Source organism: Euprymna scolopes, chromosome 13 (genome assembly GCF_053919585.1).
Source record: "Euprymna scolopes isolate OS-2025 chromosome 13, ASM5391958v1, whole genome shotgun sequence".
NCBI classification, from domain to species: Eukaryota; Metazoa; Mollusca; class Cephalopoda; order Sepiida; family Sepiolidae; genus Euprymna; species Euprymna scolopes.
In genome coordinates this window covers 52,311,411-52,327,166 of record NC_136494.1, presented here as the reverse complement: position 1 = coordinate 52,327,166, position 15,756 = coordinate 52,311,411, and the positions used below count along the sequence as shown (strand labels likewise).

Below are 15,756 nucleotides of genomic sequence, written 5' to 3'. Positions count from 1 at the left end.
TAGTTGTTTGTATTATCCTGTCATCAGTATTGTCTGGGTATAGAGTAATGCTCATAATTATGACTGATGATTGTGCATTTGAATGTCTGTTAGTTATTTATCGATCAATTTGTTTGTACAATTCACCATGAATCCAAAAATGATTGTTAAAATATCATAATCTAGTTATGTAAGTTGTGTAGTTTCTGCAATTCCAAAAATTCCAAGCGAAATCACGGCTCAATTTATTAAGTGCTACATTTAATACTGCTTGATCTGAACATTCAATTTTGTGGCTGTTAGCTAACACAATGGAGATGTTAGTTGAGTATATAACAATTACGTTTACATATTTACTTTGGATTGGAGATATTGTAGCTCTGGTATGCACAGCAAAGTTGAATTTATAGCTGCTACGTAATTGCTTCGAGAAGTGACACAAATGTGGAAGGTTAATTTTCCACTGTTTTACCAAGGACAAGGGAAGCAGGGATAGAACTAGATTGCATTTGGACATCCCGCTTGTTTGGTCATTTACTGTACGGTTTGCAAAATCGTAATCTTTAAAGTTTAAAATGGTGTTCTGTTAGGTTACCCAACTCTGTCTATAGGAACTGATAAGAGTATGATGTTGAATTTCTGCTTGGATTATCTGATGTTTGTTATGCTGAACTGTGCTTCCTGATAACAGTGAGAAAAAAATTAATGTATTGTGTTTATGTTAGTCCCAGAGTGTAAATGTATAGATGACTCTATGTGTGAATGAGTTGAAGAAATGTAGTATTTGGCTCTCCTAAGGTCTAATAGAAGGGCAAAGAAGTTTGTGAAATGTAGATGTTAACTCTGTCATGGATTTTTGTTCAATCTGTTTATTGAAGGTAAAATCTGGCTTTTTATGCATTTCAGGTCGATCAAAAAAACAGCAAATTTAATAAATTCAGATAAATGCATTTTATTAACTCAAAATATATTATGACATTTTCACCATACGGTCGGTCCTAGGACCAGTTATGATGTTTTATCATGACGTCACAAGATGAGAGAGAAAGACAAAGAAAAAAAACAGACGACTTGTTATAAATAATAAGTCTAAGTGTATTACAAAAAAATAAGATACAATAAAACAATAATTCCTTGTTACATCAAGTCGTTTGAGTGTGAACACTGTAAAAGTCCCTGTTTGTGATCGTGGTGGTGGTGGTGGTAGATGCTGGGCGATAGGTGCGGGGCAGTAGGTGTGGTCGGCGCATCTATATCTCTCTCTGGCTTTTCTTTCTGACTGCCTGCTCGCAAAAAAACGTGTTTTATATATTTTTGGCTAGCCCGTCGCACATCGCCTTTGACCTGAGGCTGCTGATATGCAAGATATTAATCTTCCATTCATACGTATCAAGTGTTTCAACTGGTCAATTATTCAGGTCGCTCGACCGACATTCAATACCGTATTTATACCTATTAAATGTCGACCCGTTCAACTTTTCTATTGCTTTCTCCAATCTATTTTTAGCAATGATTTTCTGTTTACACTTTCCTATTCTCTTAACTTAGACGCTTTACAGTGTTACAATATTATTTTTATTAATTCAGGTGTGCAGGTATGTGCAGAGCTATGTGTGCAGAAACGATTTTAAACACTTTTATTTTGGTCATCAAAGGGTAAACTTTGCCTCTACAATATAACTTGAGGATAAGAATTAATAAGATGGATGGATTGTCAGTTTAAAGACGAAGAATATTATGAGAGGATTTAAAATGATGGATGGAATTAACAAAGTTTGATTATTTATGGAAAATAGTAAATTGTTAACTCCCTTCTTCACATGCGAAAATAGTGGTTCAATCATCTGTCAGCTAGATTTGCATATTTTTGTTAAATTTACATAAATCTATTTTTTGTTGAAAATCAAATTAAAAAAAAAGTTTCTGAAAACTGATTTAATATTTTTCCATTCTTCTTTTTAACTACTACACTTAGCAAATACTACCTTTGTTTTTCTGTATCGACTTTCTCTATAAATAGGGAGCATATATATATATATATATATATATATATATATATATATATATACCTCTGACAAACTATTGTGTATTGATTTCTTTTTGCAGAGAATTATCATAATGAGGTGACCGTTGGGTTAGATATTGAGTAATCAAGCAACTTAGTAATTCTCCTTTAAATATTTACATCTTTAAATATTTACATCTTTAAATATTTACATCTTTATGCATCAGCAAAAACAAACAACAACAAATAAAACCTCTCACGCTCCCTCTTCCTGCCATCCAGCCAGGCCAAGCAACCAGCAACCTGCAAGATTAAAATAAAGAACCAGCTCTGCTCCTTTTACCTGTAGGTGAATGGGACTAAAAGACTGCTATCATATAATGCTTCCCATGTGCTGCACACATTTTTTTTTTCTCAGCATTCTCTTATTAGGAATCTGGTTGCTTGGGGGTGAATGAGAAAACGGTTGCAGGTCTTGTGTTAGCCACAATGTGAAAAAAAAGTGAAAAAGATTGTCTTCTTAAACCTGGTATGTTCGGTTCTAAGAGACTGACCTACATTAGTAGTGCTGCTCCAGAATTCGCCCATAAAAAATCCAAAATAAAGAAAAATCTGTATTTAGTTCATCTTACCTGTGATGAAAAGAAAATATTGTATACTTGAAAATCACATAAACTGATCATGCAGTTTTATTTTAAATAAGAAAATCAAATTTTATGACTAAATTACCAGCAACCATTTTGCAACACCTTCATGAAAATGTTCTGAAGAAACGAGCCTCATTCTCGGATAGCCTATCATTTTTTCTTAAGATTATTGCCACAGTAAAAAAAGGAAAAAAGAAAACTTTTGGTAACTTTTTTTAAAAATTATTACTGCAGTGGAAAATCTTTTTAGTAAAACATTCTATCAGAATGTTTCAGATATTTGAGAATTTTATTGTCTTTAAAAACCAAAGGAAAAATTGTTTTCAGCAGAAACTTTACCAAATCCATGAGTATCGACCAGCGGCTAGGATATTCTAATAAGAATAAAACGTTTTGTCTTTTCTAAGACAAAACGTTTTATTCCTATCAGAATATCCCAGCTGCTGGTCGATACTTTTTTTTTTCTGATGGATACTTTTTTGTTGTTTGTTTTTTGTTTCCTCGTCATAATCGGGTACCTATTAGGGTGATTCTTCCTGTACTGTGCCACTATGCTGGTGTACGAGCCTTTTTCAAGTCTCACACAAAACACACATTCATATTTCAAGCTGTCATATACATACGCGCACACAAACATACGCGCCCACGTCCACACATGTACACATATTCACGTTCGCGTACATACACTCACATTCACGTATATATATACACACGCTTACGTATACACATGTACTCACACACGCGAACACGAACACACACATGGACGACGTCACTTCCGCTTTCTAAGGAAATACACATGCGCAAAAGACACTCCAGAAGCGAGTATAAAACATGGAGACAAGCTGTTTCTAATCCTCTTTTTAGGACCAACTCTCAACTAGAGAGGTTGGGCGAACAAGCCGCCGCTGTTTCGGCGCGCGCACGCGCACCTCACGCCCACTTCCTACTATGTATGGGGCACGAGCTAATGACTGTATGTATACATTCTCCCTCTTTCTCTCTCCATCTACTACTGGTCACTAAGAACACCTTCGCGTAGCTGACTACTAACTGATGACAACTCTAATATCCTCTTCCTTGCCTACACGCTGGATTCTCATTTCCACTACAACACTCACTTCAATTCCCACGCGCGAACAAACAATAGTGACCCAAACTTGAGATGAAAACACATTTCCTTTTCTTGCTACAACACCAGTCCTGCAACAGACATTGGTTACATACGCGCGGACATGTTATAACTAAAATGTTCATTTCTTTCAACAGCAAATAAACGACGTTTATCTTATCCATTACTTGAGTCTTTGTTTCTTTCAATTCCCATTCGTTTCATTATTCTTTTGTAACAGGATTGGGGGTATTTATATATCCTAGTCCCCTACACTGGTGCACATGTCTGCAACATGAGATCAAATGTTCTGTCTGCATCAATTATGTTCATTACAAATGTCTTGGGATCTCAATTCGTGACCTTAGCCTGCTCATCACTGAAAAGTTATACCTCATACACTTCCTCACTCCCTTTATGGTCCATTCTAGTATAAAAAATGCCCGATCTCTCTCATTTCTCTCACTCCTCTCATATGAAAATCAAGGTCTATCACCGCTCTGAGTTCTGCCCAAATTCTGCTGGACGCTGGTGGGCACTGGGATGAATAGTTGGATGTCAGTGGGCATTGGAGCAGGTGTCGGACATTAGTGGGAACTGGAGCAGGTAGCTGGACACATTGAAGCTAGGGAGCTGCTGGGAAGATGCTGGAGGCACTGCAGGAGTAAGATGGAGTTGCTGGAGTTGCTTGGGCTGACCAGACACATCAAAGTTGCTCCTTGCTCCCTGTCATATTAACGATTTACTTTGAAAGCTGCTTCTTTCATAAGAAGCTGTTCATGCTACAGTTTTTTTTGTAACGGATTACCAGGCAAAAGAGAGTTAATAGTCCACACAATAATAAAAACTAGTTTGTTAAATTAAATTATTTTTTTAATATATATAAAGGCAGTGTTCGAGTTGATTGCTATTTGTTGGTCTTGTTCTTGAGTGTTGCATTTTATTTTATTTTTTTTAATTATGAAGGAGTCTATGATATTTAAATGAATGTTTAAATGTCATAGATAATACCACCTTTATAAATGAAACTAAAAACAAAATAAAATTGTTGGGAGAGCCCATCACAGAACAGAAATCAATTATGAAGAGGGGAAAATGAGAAATAATTCTTGTACTCTCATGGATGACAAAATGACTCAGTTTTAGTTCATCTTAAATTAACTATTTAGATCTACCAAAGTCAATTTGTGAAAAAATACCAACTAAAAAAAAGAAAAAAGAACTCAAGGGGAGTAACTCTTGGTAATAAATTAATCTTCTGTGCAGAAGAACACGATTCGATATCACTGCAATGGCGCCGAATGTGATTATTTAATAGCTGCATTTAGTGCACTAAATATATTCATTTCTCTCGGAGGATTCAGGCTACAATATATTGTAAGTGCAATGTATTTTCCATGGCATTATCGTCATAAATCGTGTATTATTAACGCAGTAATAATTGCTAGAAGAAAACATTGCGTGTAACTGTTACTGCCCGTGACAAACTCGTGTTTTTTGTTTTTATTATGAGTGAAAAAAAGTGTTTATTGTAGCGAATTCAATAATAAAAACAAAAATAATGGACATTAAAAAATCATATTTTCTTTTAAACTTTAAATGTGTAATATTGTTTGATTTGATTTCTGTATTGGCATATCAAATAATTTGACAACAGAAATTGTTTCGTGTTTTTATTGTCTGTTCCTTTCTGCGCCTTACACCTTTGCTTTCCTTTGTCTCTACTTTTTGTTTATAGTGAAATTGAACTTTAACGGCCCTAAAAGTTGTGTGGTCTTGAAGAAAACGGCCGATCAATAGCATAAAAACAAAAATTATTTTAACGTAAAAGTCCAGAATATTTAACTCATAAAAAAGACAAAAACAATAAACAAACGATACTGTATAGTTAGTATACATTATATCGTTTGGTTGGAAGCTGTAATATGTTTTATTTAATAATTTTATTTCCGTGGTCGTGTGTTTTATTCCTACCCAAAACCCATAATGGCATCTTAGACGATTGCTTAACTTCATAACGAAAAAAAAAAAAAAAATGCAGATTTGCCGTTTAGTTGTACAAATAGTCTCGAATCCTGTTATCAAAAGAAGGGACACGTTGGGTCGACACCGGGGTAAATATAAGTTTGTTTGGTACTCCTGCAGTATTTTACCCACCGATTTCACGATCTTAGCCGAGCGTTGACGAACGCTTTCGGCGTTAACGCCGACGAAAGCCGAGAATTCGGAGCTACTACGGTGCAAGAACGCTAAAAGTATGTGAATAGCAACAACATTACAAGGAAAAGATATTACACACACACACACAACATAAAATTAATACAAAAAATTTGGATAAAATGAATCACAAACACTTACCGTAAGTTTTTTTAAAGTAAAATAAATTTATTTTGTTGAATATTTTTTTTTTTTTGGTTCATTTTGTTTTCCGATAGCTTTTTTTTGGGGGGGGGGGTAAGCAACAGTAATAAACACTTCAATGTTTTTTGTTTTGTTTGTTTGTTTTTAACAAAACGTTATTAAACAGTAACAACAATGTTTTTTTTTTGTTTTTTTTTTTTCAGTAATGTTTGTGGGGGGGGGGACAACAATTACTGTTTATCTTTAGTTCCGACTGGAAGATTTTCTACTGACTGTAGAGAGGCAAAGTAGGGAGCAAAGGGTTTTCAGAGGATGTGGAAAGAAGCTCCTTCCCAAACCGGGTAGCCTTCCGCGATTTGATTTATTATGGAGACAAAAGGGTTGTGTCCAAATTTTTGTCTCCACATAAATTCGCATAAATATGTTTCCAACAGCTCCCGGTTTTTTTTTTTTTTTTTTTTATCGCTAAATTAAATAGCTGAAATGAAAGGCTGTGTATTTTTACTTTGAACAATAAAATAACTGAAATGAAACGCTATGTGTGTAATTTCAATGAAAATTATTCGTCTGCTGCGCGTTCGTTTGAAGCGCCCTGATTGGCCGATAGAGTATCGTACCGCTCGCCATGTTCCGGCGTTTTCCGACGGATGTCGATCAACGCTCGGCTAAGATCGTGAAATCGGTGGGTAAAATACTGCAGGAGTACCACAAAAAAGAGAAATAATGCAAGATGAAGTTTTAAAATGATTAAATGTGTTTTATTTTATAATTTCAAAATAAAAACATTCAACAATATAAATAAAATGTTCGTTTTGTTAATGTTCTCGAAAAGAAATAATGAAAGATGAAGTTAAATATTGAATTTTTGTGGAGACACGTCTTCATATGCATCCGAGAACAATATAAAATGTTAAATCAAACCAAAATATTATTTGTATTGTTCAATGTTTTCAATTTTAAATTATAAAATAAAGCACATTTAATCATTTTAAAACTTCATTTTTAATTTTTTTTTTTTTTAATTTGTTAAAAAAACGTATTATTTGTATTGTTTAATGTTTTAAATGTTTAATCGGTACTGGTGCAGTGAGTGATCCGGACGTAAATAATAACGTTATTATTTGAAAAGCCATTTTTAACATGGGGAGGGGAGGGTGTTTTGTACCTATTCTATACTTCAACCTTACAATGGAATAAAAAAAAAAACATATCATAAAACTTTAATTAAACTTGGAAATACGATTTAAAAAATAGCGCGGATCGGATCACTCTCTGCACTAGCACCGTTTAATCATACAATAAACATTTTAAATTATGAAATAAAACACATTTAATCCTTTTATTTGTTAAACAATGTGGTTAATCTAAAATAAAGTATACGTAAACAAACTTATGGTATCTCGACTGTTAACTATTCTGCACCTTATTCTTTTATTATTTTCGAATTGCCATTTGGACTTAACATTTAAGAACAGGCTGTGAGAAATGACCGTTCTGTATGACAATGACGAGGTGAATGTGTGTATTTTAGTTTCAAGAATGGCCGATAGAGGGCTTGTGTCAGCCGAACAGGGGTCAATAACTCGTACCTTTCTAAAAGTTTGTGCAAAGACAATCCCTTGGAAGGGTTTTTTGAACAAATAAGGGAACTCTATCCCTTGTAATTGTGCAAAACACCACTATATTCAAAAAGGTTTCAATGAAAATCACACATTGAAAAAAAATATATATTATTAAAAAATTTCTATAAATTTTTATAAATCTTCAAGTCCAACATAAACAAATTCCTGATGAACCGCCCCCTTAAGTAAGCTACTTTATCAAATCTCCAATACTAACGATTACTACGATACTATCCCATATACTATATCGTACACGCAATAACCTTTATCCCCTAGTGGCTTCTGGGCCTTGATAAGTGGTGACTTCCATGTAAAAAAAAACTTCTGTGACCCCCCCCAAAAAAAAACGATCCTTGTGTAAAAAAACAAACAAATTATTTTTAAAACCTCTATAAACGTTTCATGTTTTTAAAAATTCTATTTTGTTACATTGACAAACTAAAATTATATTTTGATACCTAAATCACTCATTGAAAAGAAATTATATTAATACATTGAAATTATATTTTGATACATTTTTATACAATAAATGTTTCGATTTTCATATATTTTTGCGTTATTTATTTCATTATATATTTTTAGCGTATAATAAACACTTGTTTATATTTAAGGTTCACATAATGGCCGCTAGACAGCAGTTCTCTTTTGAAGAACAGAGATCGATAACTAGTCTCTGTTGCTAATATGTCATTGTCATGCAGAAGTGCCTGAGAAATTTATTCTCACATAATTTAAAACTCTGGAGTTTGGAAAAATTGACACAACATTGAAAAACAAACTTACCTGGTTGATGCAGCTGGTCAAGTCTTTTCATCATTTGCAAAAGTGCTGTGTCATTTATGTCACTCTTTCGAGTCTGTTAGGTAAACTTCTTATGAAGTGGTAGATTTTCTTCTTCTGTGAAGGCTTTCCTGGTTTCTTGTTTAGAGTCCAACATTTCTACATTCTTTCAAGGTGCCGATATTCCATTGAAGTGGGGATCCCAATGTCAGCATAGTTGCTGATTTAAAAAGATGATATTTCGTCTGGTAGGAAAACCTAATGAGTTAGGTTAAATTGTCTCACGGTGCCAAGACAAATAGAGACTAATTCGCCCTTCAATTAATGAGTCCATGAAGCTTCGATGATAAACACAAACTCACGTCCATCGTGTTAGAAGTGGATCCACTACTCCACTCTTTCATTCAAATTGTCAGTCAGTTGAGTGGAAAGTCACCCAAACTGACCAGAGAAGCAAACATCAGCAGACAAGGTTTTGACCTCTGTATTTTTGGGATGCACAAGTTATTTCATTCATTGACTACCTTTAGAAAAGAAGAAACATCAGTAGCAAATATATGTAATTATAAGTGTGAAATTATTAAAAATCGCTCACAAGTGAAGAAGAAAAAGTGTTTTTTTTACTTAGACAATTCATTATGTCAAAAGCCAATTAATGCAACCACGGCAAAAATACATGACTTGGACTTTTTATTGATTCCACATCTAACCTATTCTCTTGATCTGGCCCCCATTCTGTTTGCAGACTTTGAAAGAATATTCCAAGAAAAAAGATTTGTCTCCAATGAAGAAGTGATATTGGAAACTAAGGCGTATTTTGAGGTCCAAAATAAATCATCTATTATATAGTTGAGAGATTAAATTGTTAGAGAATCATTGGAATCAGCCTATCACTCTAAAAAGAGAGAATTGTTGATGAATAAAGCCAAATTTTGCCCAAATATTATTGTAGGACTTTTCATGTTCAGCTTTGTCTTTATTTTTATATAATTTCATGTGAAGGTATCAATGTCTACTTTTGTCTGTAGTTAGTACTTCTCTACTTTTTTTTTTTTTTTTTTAACCAAAAAAAAAAAAAAAATTAAGATCCATTCTCATAGACTAAAGATAATTCAATTCGATTACATGTGCACATCTGTTTCTTTGTTTATGCTTGACACGCATGAGTATATTTTCTATTAATGGAAATTTGATATCTAAATCTAGAACTATATTAATGTACTTTTGTATTTTCTTTTAATGTTTAATTCAAGGTTAGTATTAGTCTAGTATTTTTTTCTGTTGTCATGAGACCATCCTTCCAGGAATATCATTTTTTTTTTCTTACCCTAACCCACACACAAAAAATATATGTTGACAGGTTATTGTATGAGGAATCTCTGGAATCTGACCTCTTATTTCCACCGAAGAGAATCACTCTCCCCAGGCTTTCAGACTGAGAACACTAGTTCCGTCTCTCAGTTACTCTTGATCTTTACAAACTAACCTGTCATTTAAAACCTGCTGTTGTATGCATGCTGCAGAAACTAGGTCTTTGTTAATGAAGTTGTTGAAACATGGCACTCTTAATTTTCTGATCTTGGGGTGTTATCACAGTGATAAGATTTCATAATCACATTTTAGGCTAAAACCTAATCGCGTTGATGATCTCTGTTTCAAAAAGAGATAGCAATTTGTCAAGTTGAATTTGTAGGTATGCATTGCTCAAATCCAGAAGTAACACATCAGCTTCTTGTAACCATCACTCTCTGCTTCTGTTCTTCTACAACTGCCATCAAAGGACATGAGCCGTTTGTGAGAGGTCCAAGTTGTTTCTTAGGATATAACAATAACCATCGGTTGTGCTGCTATAATGCAATGTGTTCCGCATGCACACCTCACACATGATCGAGAACTTTATACTGCTGTACTCTATTTGCCAATTCACCTGTTTTCACAATGTGCTTTTCATGCTTTTCGACTTTGATCAAATGCTACATTAAAGTTGGTCTTGTTGATCAAAATTGTTTAGGTTTCCAAATCATTTTGGACCTATTTGTCACATATACAGTCATAAAAGCTTGTTTAATTTGTTCCGCATCTATCTTTTGTTCTTTACAAAGCTGTCTGTACACGGCAAAAACACCATTTTTTTAGTTGTAACAGTAGAACACGCTTAATTTTGTCTGTGGTGCAAAGTTAACAAACCAACATCACATTCTTTATACATTCGACAATAAATATATCAGTTGTGGCGACACTGAATTTTGCGATTAGCCAGACATTGAAAGCATTGACATCTATCATAAAAGAAATTTATCTGCTAAAATAGCTTACTGTTTATATGTTGATTTTAGCTTCACTGAACTCTTACCAAAAGAAAAAAAACAGATTGCAACCTTTAGGGCAAAGATAAGGCAAATTGGAGCCATTTTAATTACTTGATTCAGGTTCAGACTCATCACATCACAGTTTTTAACATAACAAAAGATAAAGTTAAAAATTTCTGAAATAATGCATTAAAACCTTTTTTTATTAAATATTTTTTATAAAGAAGAAAATTTGAAGCTCCTGAGAAAACAAAAATTAATAAATTAAATTTTTTAAAAAGAATTAAGCTGAAAATCACTTTAAAAAAATGTTAAAAATTGATAATGTTTTGGCATTTTTTGCAGCTATTTAAATATAATTCAGCAGAAATGAATGAATTTTTAAATACAAATAAAATATTGATAAATTATTAAAACATAATTTAAAAAATCCTTTATGTTTGATTTAAATTTACAATGAGAAATAATATTTCACCAATTGATGCCATCGTTGTTGACTATTGAAAATATCGCCCTCCTGAATATCGAGTTTGTGAAATAATAGTTGGTTCAGTCAGATTGATTGCTTGTGGAAAGAGTACTTGTTATCCCAATCTGCAACTTCATCCAAGGTCTGTTAACTATTTTACTGAGGGAAGCATTTGATGAACAAATAATTTGATGAAATGGACCCGTCAACTAACCATCTTGTTTGTGTGATTATTTTCTTTAGGGATATGTAAAGTCGCATGTCTACATTGATAAACCAGACAAAAAAGACCACTTGGGAGAGAATATATGACATGTTATTGCTGAAATACAGCCTAATTCAATGCATAAAGTTGTTAAAATTGGATCTCTAGATTATGCGCAAACCATATACCCAAAATTGTATTTAAATTATAAATGTCAAAAATTAATCTTTGGAATAAAGCACATATTTTTATAAGAAAAATATTTTTTCTGTGAATTATTTTAATTTACAGTTTACTGTCTCTAAAAAAATCACCCTGTATAAAGGCACAAAATATAATCCTAACAATATTGGCACTCACCGAGTTAGTCCAGCCAGCCTAACCAAGCAAAATGTGTTTAGGTAACTGGTGATACTCTAATTACTCTGTTTGGTTTGCTAAATTAGCTCAGAAGAGATTAGAAGTAAGCTGCAGCCTTAGCAAACGTAAAAACTAGAAATGTGTAATGATGTAACACTGAACTATTTTGGTTAGCAGTATAAACTGCTCTAACCTGATTTTGCAATGAAGGGACCATATCCAATATAAAAGATATGATAAACCAGTTTTTATAAGTATAAAAATCAAAAACTCTCAATATTGTGAAGAAATGCAAAAATGTGACATAAGGTCAAAAATGGAGTAGGCAAGCAGCTTTCACTGATCTCACTATCATACTTGGAGAAAACATTAGTCAGCAAAACATCTAGAGATGAGCAAAATGATTCATTTACTACATACAAAGGATGAAAATTGGCATATACAGTCTATCATCTAAGGGAGAATGAGAGTGGGCACTATTAATCAACAATGGAGCAAAACAAAATGTATGTCAACGTACATTATTTACTTTAATTCAGATGTTCAAGGCCAAATAGTGCTTTTCCTACTTTGTAAAACGCATCTTGTCTATCAAATCTCTGCTATCATATAAAAGGAACTTTGTGTGTCTATGAACTCAAAAATAGCTGAGCTGATTTTTTTTTTTTTAAATTTTACACAAAGGTACTTGATGTGTCTGGGAGTGTTCTTACATAAGTTTTGTATTGGAATGAATCTGATAAGTATCGAAAATCAATAAAATTTAATTAAAGAAGGAAGTGCAATTTTGACCAAAGTTAACACTTTTATACAATCTAACATCACAGTTGCATTTGAGTAATTTTATCACCACACAAGCGGAAAGGCCCAGCCTTTAAAATAAACTGCATATTCTTTTTTAAGATAGGTGCATTTGAAATGAATGAGTCTTTTTAGTGCACAATTTGATGATACTTGACTTTTGTACATTTAACTTTAATTCAAGTGATGAGGTAAAAATAATTGCATAAAATCAACAGTTGGTTCTTTTGTGAAGACGGGTGCGTTCGAAATGAATTCTTTTGTTTAGAGCATAATTGAACCATGATACTTGACTTTTGCATTTTAAACTTTAAGGGAAGCCATTATTTACAGATAATTTTATAAAATTAACAGTAAATTCTCTACAGTGCATGTAGACTACAATGTATTGTGAATTGTCACTGTGGGGAGGCATGTGAAGCTTCTTTCTGGTACACTGCGGGGAGGGGGTTCATAACAAGAACAAGAATTGAATCAATTTGAATGACAATAAAAGTATGATAGGGTGGGATATTTGTTGATCCACATGCACTCCTGGACAATGTCTGGTTTCCCTGATAATTATCTTTAGTTCCAAGTATAATATAACTTCTGACATTCTTAGAGAGGCGATTCTTCACTGTCTACACTCACATTCAACGGAGCACAATCAGCCTAGTGTACACTTTTTAAAGCTGAAAAGGCTTTCAAAGCAATTTTTTGCAAATATCGCCATTTTCTTGTAGTTGCATACAAAGTAATTGTTGACAAATGTCAACGCTTAGCATTCCCAGACTGTTTTCAGTTGAATAAAGATAACACATCTCAGGTGAATTAAAGAAGCCTTACTATACAATAAAATGTAAGAAAGAACATAGAAATGACAATACCAACAAAAGATAAGAGATGTGCAAAATCGCACACCTCCATTCCACTCTATTCCTCAAGGAAAGAACACTGTCAGCATCTTTGGGTAATGAATTTACAGGTAGTATTACTAAAGCTTTTTCAAAGTTTCTCAGATTTTAGCCTCTGTTATCCAGCCATTTCAGTTGCCTTGAGGCTAGAAAAATCGGTTAAATAGATGTAGAACTATACAGTCTAGGCTCTCTAGTAAAAACATCATGGAAAAAGGAGCAAAAGGCCTCCAAAATGCTTTCATTTGTTGTTATGTTGTTCATTCGGCAGTTTGATGCTAGCACTGTGATGTTCTCTATATGCAATTTTGCAGTTATTTTGATCGTTTTGAGAGATATTCTTTTTAACCATATCCTAACTTCATTTGGTATTCTTAATAAGGAAGCCAACTCCGCTTTAGCTAGTATTACTTCTTTGACAACCCATCTATTCTCATTTCTAGTGTGATTTAGCTGCATTGTTAGCAAGATTGGACTGACTATTATAATTAGCAGCAAATAATAGTTTTCTTAATCACAACAACTGACAGTTCCCTCTGATTTTGAATAATGATGTGTTGAACTTCCAGTAACTAGCTAATCTCTAATCAAGGCTATTTATTTAAGTTTACACATATTCAAACTAGCCTATGATTCATGTAAACTATCTCATGAAAACCTGGAAAATGTAAGAGTGCTACATCTACTATGTTAACTAAGAACCTATCAAGGTAATGTTTGGTAAAAGCTGCTCCACTCTGGCATCACAATTAGCAGTTTAAGTCAGTACTGTTTTTTTATTTTTTTTTTATTATTTCATTCCAGAATTTATTAATAAAATCAAGCTCAACCCGACCATAAATCACAAATTTTCCTTATGATCATGTTATAAAGGGAAATAACCGAAAAGCAAAGAGTTATCTCCCCTGGATCGGAAAGGGGAAGACTTTTCAAGATGGCTGACACAGCATTTCACATAATCTGTTGCTCTAACGTTTTACTATTTTTCTGTTTAAAAAAATAAATAATTTGGTGCCAAAACGATATCTTCTTGTAATTTCCACATTTAATAACCAGTTATATTCCATGACAACATAACAGATCCATATTGGGATCATTCCAATTACCTGGTAAAAGTGCTCTACATTATGAAATAAAATAGGGTTCAATCTGGGAAAAAAATGTCACCACTCTTTGTAGCATAAATCCTAACAAGACAAAAAGTCGTCTCTTTGGTGATATTTATCGGACACATAGCCTGCCTTTCAAATCAACTAAATAATGATCGCATTCAAAGCAGTGTGATACTCTTAGAGTGATTATCAAAATAAGCCAAAGAAATCCCTAGACAAGATGTTTTCATAGTCACCCAAAATAAAGTGTCTCTTCTTTAAGCAATGTATATCCACGCCTATATGCTGAAAATCTTGAAACATGCTCCATCGTAATCTTAGATTTTGCCCATTTACACTGGCTAAATAGAGTATCATTCTCAGTAGACCAAGGTTGCTCCACAAATAAACATTAGAGGTTTTTTTTATGATTTGTCTCAATGATCCTTTGCCTATCTCTTGGGAGATCTTAAGGGAAATTAATTTGAAATCTCTATAAAGAGTGGAGATGAATGAAAATCTGTGCCTTCCCAGAAAAAAGTTTTAATTGGTTTAAATTTATATCCCAATCGTAGTAATTTCTGAACATTGCAGGATCAAGTGGCATGCTGCATTTCTTAGTGCTTTTTACTGTTCTAACTTGCTTTTAGCTTTTTTAGCGTGATTGTATGGATGTAATAAATAGTGAAGGAATCGGAGTGTGTAGCCGGATGCAGTGGTAATTTGTTTTATGGGTTAGCAGAGTGAGAGTATAGAGTTTTACCATTTAAAGGTGGCACAGATGGTAATAAAAATAATGTCTTTTTGAAGTGGTGTTTTTTTGTTTTTATTTTGAATATAAATCTTTCCTAGAATTACAATAATTTTTAGAACTTGTTTCTCCCAATCCATTCCTTTATGACTTTCACTTTCTTTAAAAACAGGCAGTTCATTTTTTTTTTTCCTCGGATTCTTTATAAATATTTTTTGCTGCTGGGCAGAGTGGCAGTATTAAATGTTTTCCTACATTCATTGTTTTTGCATCTGCGTTTTCATTTTACAATATTGGTGACTACTTTTCCAACACATTTAGCAGGTTGTTTTTTTTTCCATCATGATTACTGGTAGCTTATCACCATCAGAA

The 15,756-nt window shown here is 33.3% G+C and overlaps 1 protein-coding gene across 2 annotated transcripts in view; it reads left to right on the top strand.

Moving 5' to 3' along the window:
- Positions 1 to 4,980: 4,980 nt before the first annotated feature.
- Positions 4,981 to 15,756, top strand: part of LOC145292022 (PAN2-PAN3 deadenylation complex catalytic subunit PAN2-like) — a 147,229-nt gene continuing 136,453 nt past the window's right edge. Inside the window, exon 1 of one of the 2 annotated variants that reach the window (XM_080138028.1) lies at positions 4,981 to 5,116. The gene's annotated coding sequence lies outside the window, so the exon portion shown is untranslated. The remainder of the gene's footprint in view (positions 5,117 to 15,756) is intronic. The other variant, XM_080138029.1, reaches the window with a different exon arrangement.